The 13,814-nt window shown below is 53.9% G+C and overlaps 1 long non-coding RNA gene across 3 annotated transcripts; it reads right to left on the bottom strand.

Annotated features, from left to right (window-relative positions):
• Positions 1-1,614: 1,614 nt before the first annotated feature.
• Positions 1,615-5,205, bottom strand: LOC107500040. Of its 3 annotated transcripts, none has more exons than XR_001594413.2 (3): positions 3,343-5,205; positions 2,791-3,170; positions 1,615-1,787 (listed from the first exon to the last, which is right to left on the bottom strand). It is a non-coding gene; the product is annotated as an uncharacterized LOC107500040 (long non-coding RNA). The 3 variants fall into 3 exon arrangements; XR_001594414.2 differs by having other exon boundaries at positions 1,615-3,170; positions 3,343-4,347; positions 4,729-5,205; XR_001594412.2 differs by having other exon boundaries at positions 1,615-3,170; positions 3,343-4,901; positions 5,002-5,205.
• Between the last annotated feature and the right edge of the window lie 8,609 nt (positions 5,206-13,814).

Genomic DNA, 13,814 nt, shown 5'->3' with positions numbered 1-13,814 from the left:
TCTTGCGGCTTTTCGAATCTTATTTCACATTCTTGTGCACAGTGTGTATGCAAATCTATTTTTTTCACTTTCAATAGTCAAAGGATAGAACTAAATTTACTTTTAAGAGAAACTCATGTACCAGCAGTAATGTGTTTACTGATTAGATGGTTAGCTCGCTGGTCTTGACATGGTGTCTGAGTTTCGATTACAGTGTGTGTACTATACGGAGAAGATAAATATTTGAAGGTCACTGGGAAAACAGTGTGTCGTAATAGCTTCTTTTAAATCATTTAAATGAGTTTCTCTCCTTGAGCAAAGTCCCCACTTAGCCCCTTTGTGGATAATTCTACGTTCTCGCTCTAACACTTAGGCGGTTAGAAAGGTTTGCCGGTATTTACATTATAAATTCGTGTTTAGAAATTTCGGCTACCAATGAAAAACGTATTTTTGAAAGGAGCTACACGGCCAGTGGGAAGAGGGACGTGGAAAGGGGAAACCAAGGCAGACATGGAGGGCCCACCGAAGGGAGAGATGGGAAGGGGAGGGACGAGCGGGAGGAAAGGCGCCTGGGCGGGGAGACGAGGGGGACGCGGATGAAGGGCCCGGAAGGAGATGCGGCCGGGAAGACACAGCCGTTCCCTGAACCCCCGGTGGAGCAAACTGTCTGTGACGAAGGCAAAGGCCGGGACAGAGACGGCCCCCGACGCCGCTCGGTTGCCGTCCGTTGCCCTTGACGGTTCTCTTTGCAGCCTCCCTCGCATGCAGGGAGGGTGGGTTTGATTTTTACGCCCCGAAGGCGTACATAAACAAACGTCACGGTGGCTTTCCCTTCTTTCTCCACAGCGATATGTACTGCGGAACGACATCTCTGACCTCTTCCCATTAAGAAACCTTTCGGGAGCGTTTTTCTTTCTTCGACAGTTGTTCATTTCGTGCCGTGGGTGTTCATAATGAACTTGGATATCTTCATTGTTGGGAAATGGGGTGCTCAGAGAGCCTTTCTGAAAGGTGATCTAGTACCCCGAATTTCCCGCTTTGACACGGGATGTGCCATCTCCCAGGTTGGACCATGGGCTTGAAATAAAGAGACGTTAACGTGTGATCGGCCCGGAGGCGCCGAGTGGGAGGAAGATGCGCGAGCCCCGCCCCAAGTGCGTGCGCTGCCGTGATCACCCCAGTCTAAGGAAAAGGGCCGGGAAGTTATTTACTACTTTGGGGATTATTAGAATTGGAGCGTAGACACCGAGTTCTTCTTCTGCATGGTTGATTGTTTTTGTATTTATTTATATTATTCTGAAGCCCGACGAGCAGCTGGTACGTGAACTATTATTTAGTATAGTTTTATATGATGACTTTGGCTCCTATAGGTGTTGTAAAGATAATTCATGTCCCCCAAAGTACACAAGAAGCCCAATTCTCTTGCCTAAAATGTTATTGTTATTACTCTGATTCCGACCAATGGGTTGCGAAGGAGTGGCTGTTTCTGACACATCAGTTAGCCTCCTGGGCAAACTCTGTTGGGTCATTACACTTTGAACTTTGGCATAAACACAGGGAAAATGTACTTTTATTAAATGAGCAATTCAGCATTGCTTATGGGCTTGGCCACAGGGGTGGGGAGGTTGGGAGGCACGAGAGAGAATTTTTAAAACTCCTTGGAAAGTTAATGAGAGGGGATGAGGTGGAGTGTAAGCCTGGGGGTTGGACTGTTCTGTAAAAGTGAACAAGGTGTTCCAGAACTCTCCAGAACTTTATCATTCTAACCTCTCCCTCGGGCTGTTTATATGTGAAGAAACATCGGGTACCTAAAGAGATAAACACACAACAGCTTATTACACTTAGTCTGATTAAATGGAGTCTGGAAACAAGCCTCTTGGGGCAAAAATCTGGAAATGGGTACTCCAACGCATTCTTTGTAGTTAATTTGGGGGCTGGGGTGCCGAAGGGGACAATGTGGAGGGACTCTGTATAGTTTCTTTAAACAGGACACATGACTAGTGCAAAAGAAAAGGTGATCTCCTTTTTCGTTGCTGGAAAAAAATCTTGGAGGATCAAAAATCTAAAAAATTCCGGACGCCTGTGGACTGTGTTCTCTTTGCCTCTGCATCTGAGCATCTAGCTGTCATTCAGCACGGGGAGGCAGCTTTCCACGGCAGTGAAGGCAAAACACAGCTTCTGGGCCGTGTGGCCTTCGGTGGGCTGCTCACCCTCCCTGAGTCTCTATTTCCTCCTCTGCAACTTGAACCTAATAATAATACCTCTTACTATTATCACTGTGAAGAATAAATAAAATATTTTGTGTCAAATGCTTAAAAATAGCAGTGATTGGGATACAGCGGATGGAAAATAAATGATGGCCGTTTTGTTATCATTTTCACTCATTCATGCAACAGTCGCTGTTTATAATAAAACTATTTAATGTCGTCGGTATTCTGCAAGTATTGTGAACTTCACTTTTTAGCTTTCTTTTGCTAGTTCTAAAATTAAATCTTCCTTTTAAAAAAATGACATCCCTAAATCTTCTGGCATAGAACAGATAAAAAGGTATTCTTTTACAGTTTTGTGTTTCTCAAGTAGGTTTAGCATCAGAGAAAAGGCTCAGTTCGGTGCATACCTAATTAGATGCTAATTAGAGGCTGATAATTTTACTCTAAAAACCTAGGAGGGACTATGCTTGGTATTGTCCAGGACTGAGGACAGCTCGGGGATGTCCTGTCTTTTGCAGAAGCTGCTCCATTCTTGTTCTAGTGCAGGGCAATGGTAAGTGACCTCACAATGATGGCTTCGGACGCAGTTCTCAGTGCTCACCCTAATCGACTTTCCGGGGACATTTGGATCTGTCGGTCACTCACTCCTCTTGCATACAGTCGACGTCCTGATCCCTGGAGCCCGAGAGTAGGTCAGGTCACACGGGAAAAGGGATTTAGCAGGCGTGTGATTTAGGCGAGGATGTGGAATGGGGAGGTTTTCCTGGTCACAGGCAGCCCCGCCGGCCTCGGGCGCCCCGCGTGCCGCGGCGGCTTTTCCACAGTCGCCTCTCCTCGTCCACCGGGTGCCGGCACGCTCCCGCCTGGCCCCTTCCCTGGGCCTTCTTTTCCCTCGGGATGCCCATGTCCGTGGCACACGCTCCGATTAGCCCCTGTCACTCTCTCTCTGGTCAGTTTAATTCTCAGGCCCAGCGGGAGGCCCTAGGAGGGCAGAGGAAAGGTCTTGCCCCCCCACGAAGGGACTGCTCCCCTGCCCCCTGACGCTCTCCCCGTGGACCGTTCTTGCCCCACACGGTAGCATGGCTGTGCCTCCCCTCCTGCAAATCCTTGTGTGACCCTCCCTTCTCTGAGGGCCCCTGACCTCCCTACTTACCCTTGCACCCCCAGCGTCCCCCGTCAGCTTAAAGCCCCTCAGCAGTCAGAAGTTGCTGGCATCCCCTCCAAAAGTGGAGTGCTCACGTCTGCTAACAACACACGTAGCTGAAATGCATGCCTCCCCCGGGCGGGGGTCCTTTCCGTGGCCTCTTCTGCTGTTTGTCCCCTCTCCCCCCCCAGTGCTAGGTGGACGACCGCCGTGAGCCAGGCACGCCGCACCTACCTGTTGAATGCGTGGTTGTCCACCATTGCAGGCAATAACTCACCTGCTTCTAAGAGCTGCGTGTTCAAAACAGATGCATCTCGGGTTCGATCCACCTCTAAGCTTAGTTGTCTATGTTCCTTTAACATGATACGCATCCAACATTTCTTTAACTTCCCTTTGTGTAGAAATTATCAAGGCCGTGCGCCATAATAAAACAATGTAAACCAGAACCCCCACATCGAAGCTGAAAATATGTTCGTAGTTTATTGCCGAAACTAACTCTGGGTTTTTATCTAAAACTATTTTAAAAATATTTTTTCTACAGAAGTAAAACTCAGAATCATTACTGTGGAAAGGGGAAGGGATGGTTTTCGGGTGGGACAAGGGTTATTGCTGGGGGTTCAGGAGAGATTGCTTTTCCCCTGGGTTTGCGGGCGCCCTCTGAGATGCTACTGTGGCCGAACACAGTCTGCTCCTTAATTTTGGGTCCTCGGGGCTGCACTTGGGTGGGAGACAATCAAAATATTTGTGGAAGGCGGAAGGAAGGAAGGAAGGAAGGAAGGAAGGAAGGAAGGAAGGAAGGAAGGAAGGAAGGAGGGAAGGAGGGAAGGGAGGGAGGGGTTTGAAAAGCAGACCGGAAGCCCTGGAGGAGTGGGCGGGAGGGGGCTGTTCTGCAGGCCAGGCGCCCCTCCGAATGGCAGCACCCCGAGGGAGAGAAAGTTGTTTCGAGCAGCTTCTCTCCCTATTTCCCTTGAGAGCAGAACTGTCCTGATTTGGAAAATCGCCTCGATGAGTCACCTGCAGGTGGAAGAGAAGACTCCGATCGATAGACACCAAACGAGATGACAAAACCACGCAGTGCCGGGAATGAAGAACTTCCCCAATGTGCGTGTTACGTGTTTGCTTTTCGCTGTTTGTTTGATTTCGAAGGAGGGGGGTGAGGAAGGGCAAGAGGACAGGGGCCGCGAGGGGAGCAGGGGAAAGGGACGTCCAAACAGCCCCAAGATGTGACTAAATATCGTGACAGGTCTGTCTTATCTCGTTTTTCTAGAGAAGCCAGGATCTGGGTGTGTAAGTGATTTCTCCTGATAGTTAAATGGCGGCAACAAATTAAAAGGAAATTTAAGTCCTCTTGTCAACCAAACGCCTGGGAGGAAAAGTCGGCCGTGTCGGACCTACCGTGTTGAAATCGAGGGGCGCTTTCAGCTTCGCAGGCGCTTCCGTGTGGAATTCACACCGTATCTCGTTCCAACCCCTTATCTCCCCTATAGCAATTTTCTCCTCACCACCCTCAACACAGCTCGGCTGCAGGGGAGGCGAGCCGCTGTCGGCAGGAAGCTCCGATCGTTTTCCTGCGGCGATAAAGGTCTCAGACGTGACCCGGCTCACCCTTACCTTTTGCCCTTGAATGAAACGACAAGGACGTCCCTGCAGCCGGAACGTTCTTCTCACCAGGCTACTGGTCACCGACACGCTCGTGCGGGACCTGTTTTGTCTTCGCTGTTGTCCACGGCCGGGCGGAAGCGTGAGGACATCGGTCTTTGGCTTGTTGATCTTGGAAATGCGATCGAGAAGGAGGCCAAGATGCTGGTCCCTTCCGTTCGGATCGGAATGCTTCGCCCTAGTTGGCGATGTCTAGCCAGGCCAGCTCCTGCCAGCGGCCTCTCTGACCTGACACCACAACCTCCCCCCGCCCCATCCCACACGCCGGCTGCCCTGGTTAGCCGCCTTCCTCATAAATGCCAAACCAAAGCTCGCTTTGGGGTCTTCTCCCTCAGATGTAACCTGCGTTTTCTCTGATTTAATGCGGTCTAGAATAGTCTCCACTGCAACACGTGATTTCTAGCACAATCTCATCTTCTCGTCTCTAATCTGCATCCCCCATTACATGTTCACCTGTTTACTGTTCCTTTCTGTCCTTGATCTGATTCTCCTTGATCAAAGCCTCGATCGTGGCCTGGCGCTTCTCCGCTGATTGAACTTGAAAGGTCCAAATGGCCATGTGCTTTGAAGTCTTGAGTTCTGGAGCGAGAGTTCTGACAGCAGCGGACACAGCAGGCTCGACCTTCTCAGTCACTGTCCCTGTGCAAGTGTTTAGCTCTTGCAAACCAGCTCTTTAGGACATGGAATATTCTAGAGAGTCAAGGTGGAAGGCTCAGCAGTTTATGTGTACCAAAGCGCCTTTTATCCTGCTTGCTTTAAGCACTGTTCGCCTACTTTCTTCCTCAGAATTTTCTCTCTCTCTTCTTCCCGGCGCTCTGTCTGGAAGTCATAGATTAAGCACCCTTCATCCATTAGACTGGACTTTTTATGTTTTTGAAAGATAGATTTAGAGGCTATTTTCCAATTACCAGCCGTCATCAAATAGACTGAGACAAAAGACTCCTGCGTCTTTGCCTGGGCGCCCACTGGCCCTCGCTTGGGCAGGAGCTGGTCCTTGCATCTTAGTGATGAATGAAGGGAATCAACGGCTTAAAAACCAATTAGCTTTCTGATTCCTTTGCTAATGAGAGGGTGAGTGCGGGACAGAGTTTGGCTGCTTGAGGGCGGAGTTCGAGCCAGGCCGGCTGTGGAAGTTAAGCTAGCAGAGGCGCCCAAAGGAACTGCTTCAAGGACGACTCCATTCTTCACATAATCGAAATGCTCATCTTCGTTCGATGGAGCCCTTCTGAGTCCGTGTCGCCTGTACGAACGTCAGGGAGGGACCCGCCATCGACGCCTGCGCCAGGTCGGAACGTTTTTCACAGGAGCTTGCACCCGCATGAGCAAGGTTTTCTGCACGGTTGCCGTCCGCGAAGACGTCACGCTTGTACACGCGAGTCGGGGTAATGAGATGGCGCCCCTGCTCCCCCCCCCCCCAATTGCTTGTGTGACGCTTTGCTTTGTCGATCGTTGCATTTTTGTCATGGGTTGAAGTCGCAGGGTGACCGATGTCACGGAAGGCCTGGGGGGGGGGGTGCGCCTTGGAGCTGTCGTGCGGCCTCGGGGCCTGATGGGCAGCCTCGAAGGCCCTGCTAGGACTCCACTGCAGAACTCGCCAGACTCAGAAGGCACTGTTGTGTCAATCGGGATGCCGGTTTCTTAATTTACAACAAAAGCACTACCCCAACTCGGCCACCCAGCTACTGTGATTCGAGACAGCGCGACAGGGCAGAAAGACAGACCTCGTCCAGAATCCCGGCTCTGCGAATGACTCCAGACGAACCCGAACCTTCCCGAGCCTCAGTTTCCTTGTTTGTAAGACAGCCATCCTGCCTCCTGCTCTCAGGACAGTAGTGAAAATTCAAGGAAACCACACATGTAAACGCCGTGTCCAAGGGGAAGCCCTAGACGATTTCCACACGACGGCCAAAGGTGACGGTGACGACGGCAGACTTTGAGGTCAGTGTGTGGATTCTGACCCGGCTGCGGCCTCCAGGAATAAGTTGCTTCATATTTCTGAGCTTCGGTTTCACCATCTACAAACTGGGATCCGAATGTCATCGGATTGCGTGAGATGCCGGATTGGGAAGCCCGGAGCGGGGTGACCACAGTGCCTGGGTGTGGCCAGGGCTCCAAGGAGCAGCGGCTGTCATTAAGAATATTAGTGGTTGTGGGAACAGCAGTGGCCATCGTGACACCGGCAGCGAAGCAGCCAGGAGGTGAAGGTCACCTCCCGAGCAGTAGATCGAAGGGAGGGTGGAGTGTCTCGGACGCAACTGCTCAGCGCTGCTGCTAGTGATGTTTTGGGCTGACTGATTCTCTCCCGCGGGCTGACCCTGTTCATCTCGGGGTCCTTGGCAGTGCCTCTGGCCGCCAATCACCAGATGCCAGTAGCGCCATCCAGCTGTGACAACCAAAGATGCCCCCCGGACACTGTCCCCAGAGAAGCACCGGTGTGGCGGACAGCTTCCGCCAGACCACGGAGAAGCCGGTGGCCTTGGTGACGCGCCCGCACCTTCACGCCCTCCCGCCGGTCCAACATCTCGCTTTGCTTCTCCCCTTTCTACACTCAATCCGTGCTCTCTATTATCCATCCGATGGCAAATATGAAGTGGCCGTTACGAGCCAAGGGCTTGGGGGATGATGTGCCGGAGGGCGAGGCTCGACCTCTGCCCTCGGAGACGCCCCCACAGACCTCGCCCTGTCCCCCCATTCCCTCGGCTCTCTCTGTGCTCGCACGGCCAGGGACTAGATCACAGCTTCCTGAACCCCGCTGCAGCCTGCAGTGGGACCCTTCTTGGCCCTACGGTGACCTACGGTGACAGACCTGTCTACATGGGATGACTTCTTTCGAGAGTTCATCTTTTTCCTTGTGCGGATGCTTTCGATATTCACCAGTGTAATAAATACCCTTGGGGATAGGAATGGACCGCGCTGAGTCATTCCCCAGGTGGTGCTTGCAAGCCGAAGAACTGAGATTGCAATCAGCCAGACACACCTCGCCCGGCCTCTTGATGTTTACCACGAAACGGTGTTTGCGGACAGGGCTTCGCTGGATGTGCCTGAGCCTCCGTTTTCCTTTCCATTATCCCAACGCCGATATTCGTCTGCATTACCGCGCCCCTTGCCGGCGAGGCTCGGCGGTGCGTAAATCTCTGTATTGCGACCAGAATAGTCTGTCCCCCGCCTGTCATTTGGACTAGTAGCTGGGAAGGCCTGGCTGAGTGAGTAAAAGTGCAAATTATTTTCCAATTAAAAAAAAGATCTTTTATTACTTTCGGAGCGAGCAAGCACCGGGCTAGGAAGCGATGATGTGATCGCCTTCTTTAGGGAACCATTCAGCACACAGACAAGGATGACGCGGAGGCTCGGTTTTGCGCGTTCTCTGCCGTGACTCATCTTCCATCCGTCTGCGGTGCCCGCCGAGACCCGACTGCACATCCGGGCCCGGCTCCGCTTACTGCGTGGGAAGTCCGCTGTGTTCTCCCACGGTTCCCGCGGCCACCAGAAATCTCGTGGACACGGTCGATTCATTTGGCAAAGGGGTTCTTCGAAGATCGCAAAAGGTAACCTTTGGCCCGGCCTCCGTCAGAAGGCCTGGCGGATGCACAGGACGGATGAGGTCGGCTTCGCCCGCCTTCCTCGACCTGTTTCCCGGGGTGGCCATTCGCCCTCCTCAGACGTCCGCTGTCCTCGTCACGACACTCGCTACAGAGGCTTCACGTGACTTAATTTAGGGAGCCCTATTTTAATTGCGTCCTGTCGTAACTATTGATTTGGTGGTGGTTGTCAGAAAATAAATAATCATAACAGGACATTTTAATTCACGTTTGCACGTACCAGCTTCCTATCTTTTTCTAATAAGGCGAATCAGGGCCGTGCAGCCTACCAGAGAGCTCGCGGGACGAGACCCCACAGGCCTGGGCCGGGTTCGGGTTCTGCCTCTTAAATTTCGACATTTGGTTTTATTATCTTTGAATGATCTTCCATTTTCCTTACCTGCCAGAGTTGTGAAGATTGAATTTGGGAAGCGAGAGGGTCTGAAGACGGAAAGCAGAAACGTCGCATACGAAACTCTGTCGACAGGGTTTCTTAGATCCGCCAAATGAAAATGGATGGCTCGGCGTGTCGGGATTCTGCAAGGGTCTCGGAGGGAGCATGACGGACGGGAGCCGCAGGGAAAGGCGGCGATGTCGCGAGGGAAGCACGTCGCCGTTCAGGGCAGTGTCACCTTGAAAGCAGGAGATGCGGCGTCGGGCGAGGAGGGCGGGGGTCGTCCCGGCGGTGCTCCGCCGTGAGTCACGCCGTGTCTGACGGCCAGGCGGGCAAGACCGGCGAGGAAAGCAGGCCGGCGGCGGCCGAGGGGGGGGGGGGGCGGGGGTAGGGACAAGGAGCAACTGCTAATGGATCAGTGGTTTCTCTTGGGGCCGATAAAATGCTCTAAATGTGGTGGGGGTGCCGGTCCCTCAAATCTGAGACTGTGTTAAAAACCACGGAATTGTGTACTTTCGAAGGATGAATTTTAGGGTGTGCGAACTGCGTCCGGTCGAAGCCGTTGCCCGGAGGGGCGATCGCAAAGACTTGGGACAGGATTTCAAAAATGTCATTCTTTCTCACATACGCATTGTGCTTCGAGATGCCGAGTTGCTGGGAAGAGTCTGTTTCCTCACCTGAACGTTCGGGAGTCAGGTGAAATGACTCGTGAGCTCCTTTCCAGCCTTACGAACCCCGGGAGTTCCAACACTGTCTTCCTGTCTGCTTTCCTCCCAAGCGTCACCCCAGAAAATCCGCTCCCCACCCCGACATCTCTTTGCCAGGACCCACAGTGAGAGAACTTAGGTGTCATATGACTTCGTCTGTTTTACCTACTGGGCTTCCTTTGAGTGGGGCGTCCTTGAAACAAGAAGCTCCTAATTTTCCTTAAACTGTCCCATTCAAGTCTGAAAATGCTTAGAGGCTTCATGCCCGGGTCATTCACGCGATGGCCCTTGATCCACTTCCCTGTCACCTCTGTTTTCAGGGTAAAAGAGGAGCGCCTCGACTTTCGTCTTGGGTCCAATCCCTGCCCGTGGGGCCCGTCTACTCCCCTTCTCGATTCCTGTTTATCTTTCCTGCTCTCATTCAAAGGGGCCTGGAAAACAAAGTGCAGCATTTCAGTTGATAAAACTAATTGCTCTGGGTGGAAAACAGGGCCGTCCGCTGGGAGCCGCAGATAAGACCGCGTTCCAGAACGGTCTCTAGCTATGAGTGACCTCTGGAACGTAAAGGTCGAGCAGGCCGGCCGGGAAGAACGCCGGAACAGCAAAGGAGTCTCGTTACAGTCAGTGAAGGCTAGGCATGAACCCCAAAGCCGGGCGGGAAACCGAGCAACGGAATGAGCACAGTACAGTGGGTTGCTGGGCAGGCGGCGGGCTAGGAGCAAAGAGGCAGCGGGAGGCAGCCCGGCGCGGAGCGGCGGCGAAGACCGGGCGAGATGGAAAAATAAAGGGGGAAATAGTAAAGGCCGAGACGGCGCGAGCGCGGAGGAGTCTGTCGCTCTGTCTCAGGAGCCATCGAGCAGCCAGACAGAGCGCGAGTGCGCTCTCTCACCTGGAAACGAGACCAGACGGCCGGGACCGGCACTCCCGGGGGTGACGAGCGTCCTGCGGGCTGTCTTCTCTGGCGGGGGGCAGGGGGGACGGTCGGGACTCGCCCGAGTTTGCAGCAGTCGATGACGTCTGTCGCGGAGCCCGAGTGATGTTCAGGGCTTTGCTGGACGCCTTCGACTTGCCCGTCCAGAAAGAGAAGGCCGGGTAAAGATAGAGACGGGCCACGTGCCTGAGGGCCTCTGCGCGGCCGGCCGCGGGCGGCCTCGCCGGGTTCTCGCCGTGCGGCGGGCGCCGCCCTTCACGCCCCGTGTCGGAAGGGGACGCCGAGGCAGACCGCTTGGGCACGCACGTGAGGGACTGCGCTCCGGACCCCGCCACCCCCCATGACACTGCTTCCCCGTACATGTGGTGGATTTGTGTCCCCCAGGGAGGGCCGGAGGTGGCCCAGCCGCAGGGACGGCTTTTCAGGGACCTGCTAGACTTAGACGGCACCGAGGCCATTGTCCTGTCACCAGAGAGGAGACGGACGGGCTGTTCTGAACACTCTGCCTTCTTTGGCATTCGGTGGCCTCTCTCTTCTCCCCGTGGGCAATGGCTTCGTCAGGCTGCCAGTCAAAATGAGGCCTTACAGAGGGTGCCTCCGTGTGCCTTGGGAACAAATGCCCTGAGGACCCCGCCCCACTGAGACGCCGCGGTGCCTAGCCAGTGGGTCTGGCGAAGACCTGCAGCTTGGCTGGGCTCGGGGTTCACAGGGCAGCTCAGCCCCACTGGCCTGGCAACAGTGGGGTCTAGAGAGATGGGGGTCCCCCCCTTAAATGGGCCCCTGAGCCCAGGCCCAGTCGCTTCCCGATGCTCGGCCACCGTGGCCTCTGCGGGCTAAGGAAGGATTCAGTCTCCTTCTAGACGGTTCTCTCCAGTCCCCAAATGTCATGACCAAATGAAGAAAGGAAGGTCGACTTCGTCGCCGAGGCCGGCTTCTCAGACGACAGGGGCAGAGAGCGGCCTCTGCCCTGCGTCCTGTGAGCACCTGCCTTTCTGGCCCCGAGCAGGACCTTGGGGAATGCCTTCGAGGGCAGATGCCCACTCAGAGGAGCACAGAGCAAAACAAAGGACGTTGCTGCTGGCCGCTCAGCCCTCCCTAACGTTCCCTGAGGACAATAGGAGGCATAATTTGTTTTCAGGGTGTAATTTTATTATATTGTGATGCAACAAAAGGTAAGATAGATTCCCTATTATCTTCTAATAACCCTATCAATTGCACAATGCCATACTATTACAATAACCATTTTACTGAAAGTGATGAATAGCTAATTGCATTTCTTATATATTAGCGTATTATAATTTACCACCACAAACTTTACTCTTTTATTCCCTTAATTTTTTATACTTTCACTATTGAAAAGTGTTTAAATATTTTCTAACTTGGCTCGTTCAGGCTCACGTTGTAGACTCTGCAACAAACCTGTATTTCTGCCAGCATCTCTCTTTTCAGATGGTAAATTAGCCCGAAAGGTTTAACGAATAAATTCATTAATAGGGACCAGAGGAAGTCCCCGTACAGCGGAGTGTGTTTGGGTCGCTCAGCGACATTTGGGGAATGGCGACCGACTGTCTTACGATTACAGATGAACGTAATGTCCCCCCGGCCACCACCCCCTCTCTCCTTCCTGACTCAGAAGAGTGTTCACCGGCACAGTTACATAAGCCAGACGAACGGGGAGGGTTATTGTTTATTTTCAAAAACATAAATGAATCACTGATATAAAGTGCCCTCTTGCTTCGTGCTTTCATACCTAAGGTGACTCATGGCGCGTACTGCGATTTCAAAGAGACGGGGCTTGGGACGAGTTCGTGGTACCCGGTGGAGGACATCGCATTCCTCCGTGGGCCCTGTGGACGCAGGAGGCCAGCACGTGAGGGAGGGGCTCGGCCTCCGCCGGAACTCAAAGGCATATTGGGGAAGGACAGGCGTGTGGCCCTGCCCAGCACGTTGCAGGACGTAGAGCTCCCACCCACTAAATGCCAGGCATGAGTCCCTACTTTTATGAGAAGCCCCAAAACTCCACACAGTTCCGAAGGCTGCCCGGTGGCAGGTAGGGGTGAGGGTCTCTTATATTGGTCACTTGGTTAATCGACGATCGATCGAATTTAGTACTGTCGTTATTTATTCCTGAAGAGGCATTCGTCTTGGTATTATGTTTTCTAAAAGAATTATTGTACGAATAGGCTCTGGGCTCTCCAAAAAGGAGAGAGGCGAACAAAGTACCCCATACGAATAAAACCCGGAACCTTCTCGATGATCTGTGGGAAACGCAAACGAGATATGGCAGCGGCAGGAGCCTGAGGCCGGGGCGAGGCCGCCAGGGCTGTCCCCAGGACACACAGGCTGTGCTCCACAGCCCTGTGGGACCACCCTGGGCTTCCGTCCTCAAGCCTCAGGTGGCCGCCGCTCAGCGGTGGGCTCCTCTGAACCAGCCGACGCGCCGACCTGCTGCGAACGCAGAGCTGTGCTGCTGGGAGCCCGTGGCCTGCGGAAGCCGCGCGGTGGCCTCACGGTGCTTGAGACTAGAGGATTCGGGGCAGAGGCGTGGGCCGCATGAACGGAACCCACTCGCTCATGCAGCAAGGATTATCATCGAGCTCTTCCTACGGTCAGGGCTGGGGCGTAGGCACGGCCCGGACTGAGAAGGTCTCTGTCCGGCCCGGAGCTCGCGTTGGAGGCGGGGACTCTGGGATTCCACACGCAGACAAATGAAGACACTAATGACAAATAGCGGTAAATGCCAGGCAGGAGGCACCACAGGTGACCAGGCGCTGCCGGGCGCCAGGACCGACGGGAGGGCCCAGCCACGCACGGACGAGGACTGGCGCTCTGGGCAGCCGTCTGAGCAGGTGCCCAGGCCCTGAGGCAGGCCCGCGGGCGGCTCCGGCTGAGCCCGAGCTCCACTCACAGAAGGGAAGCTGATGCTGACGTGCCAACGAGACCCTCCCTCGGGGCTCCCAAGGGCCCCCACACTCTGATACCGAGGGTGGGTTTGCAGATGGGGCAAGTTATAAAAACGAGGGACCGAATTTTCGGGACTCTCCGGGTTGCTCTGTGTGCCGCCTCCCGGCCTCGGAGTGTCTGGCCTGCGCGTCACGCTCAGACGTGCGATCGCAAGTGTTTCCGGCACGGCCGGAGGTGGAAGGGGGTGGCGGCAGGCAAACCCGCAACACACAAATGCCTCGTTGTTAAAATACGCGTGTCTGCAGCCC

The sequence above is a fragment of the Rousettus aegyptiacus genome, unplaced genomic scaffold, assembly GCF_014176215.1.
Source record: "Rousettus aegyptiacus isolate mRouAeg1 unplaced genomic scaffold, mRouAeg1.p scaffold_m13_p_12, whole genome shotgun sequence".
Classification (NCBI taxonomy): Eukaryota; Metazoa; Chordata; class Mammalia; order Chiroptera; family Pteropodidae; genus Rousettus; species Rousettus aegyptiacus.
The sequence above is the reverse complement of the archived record's forward strand: the minus strand, read 5'-3'. Positions and strand labels throughout refer to the sequence as shown.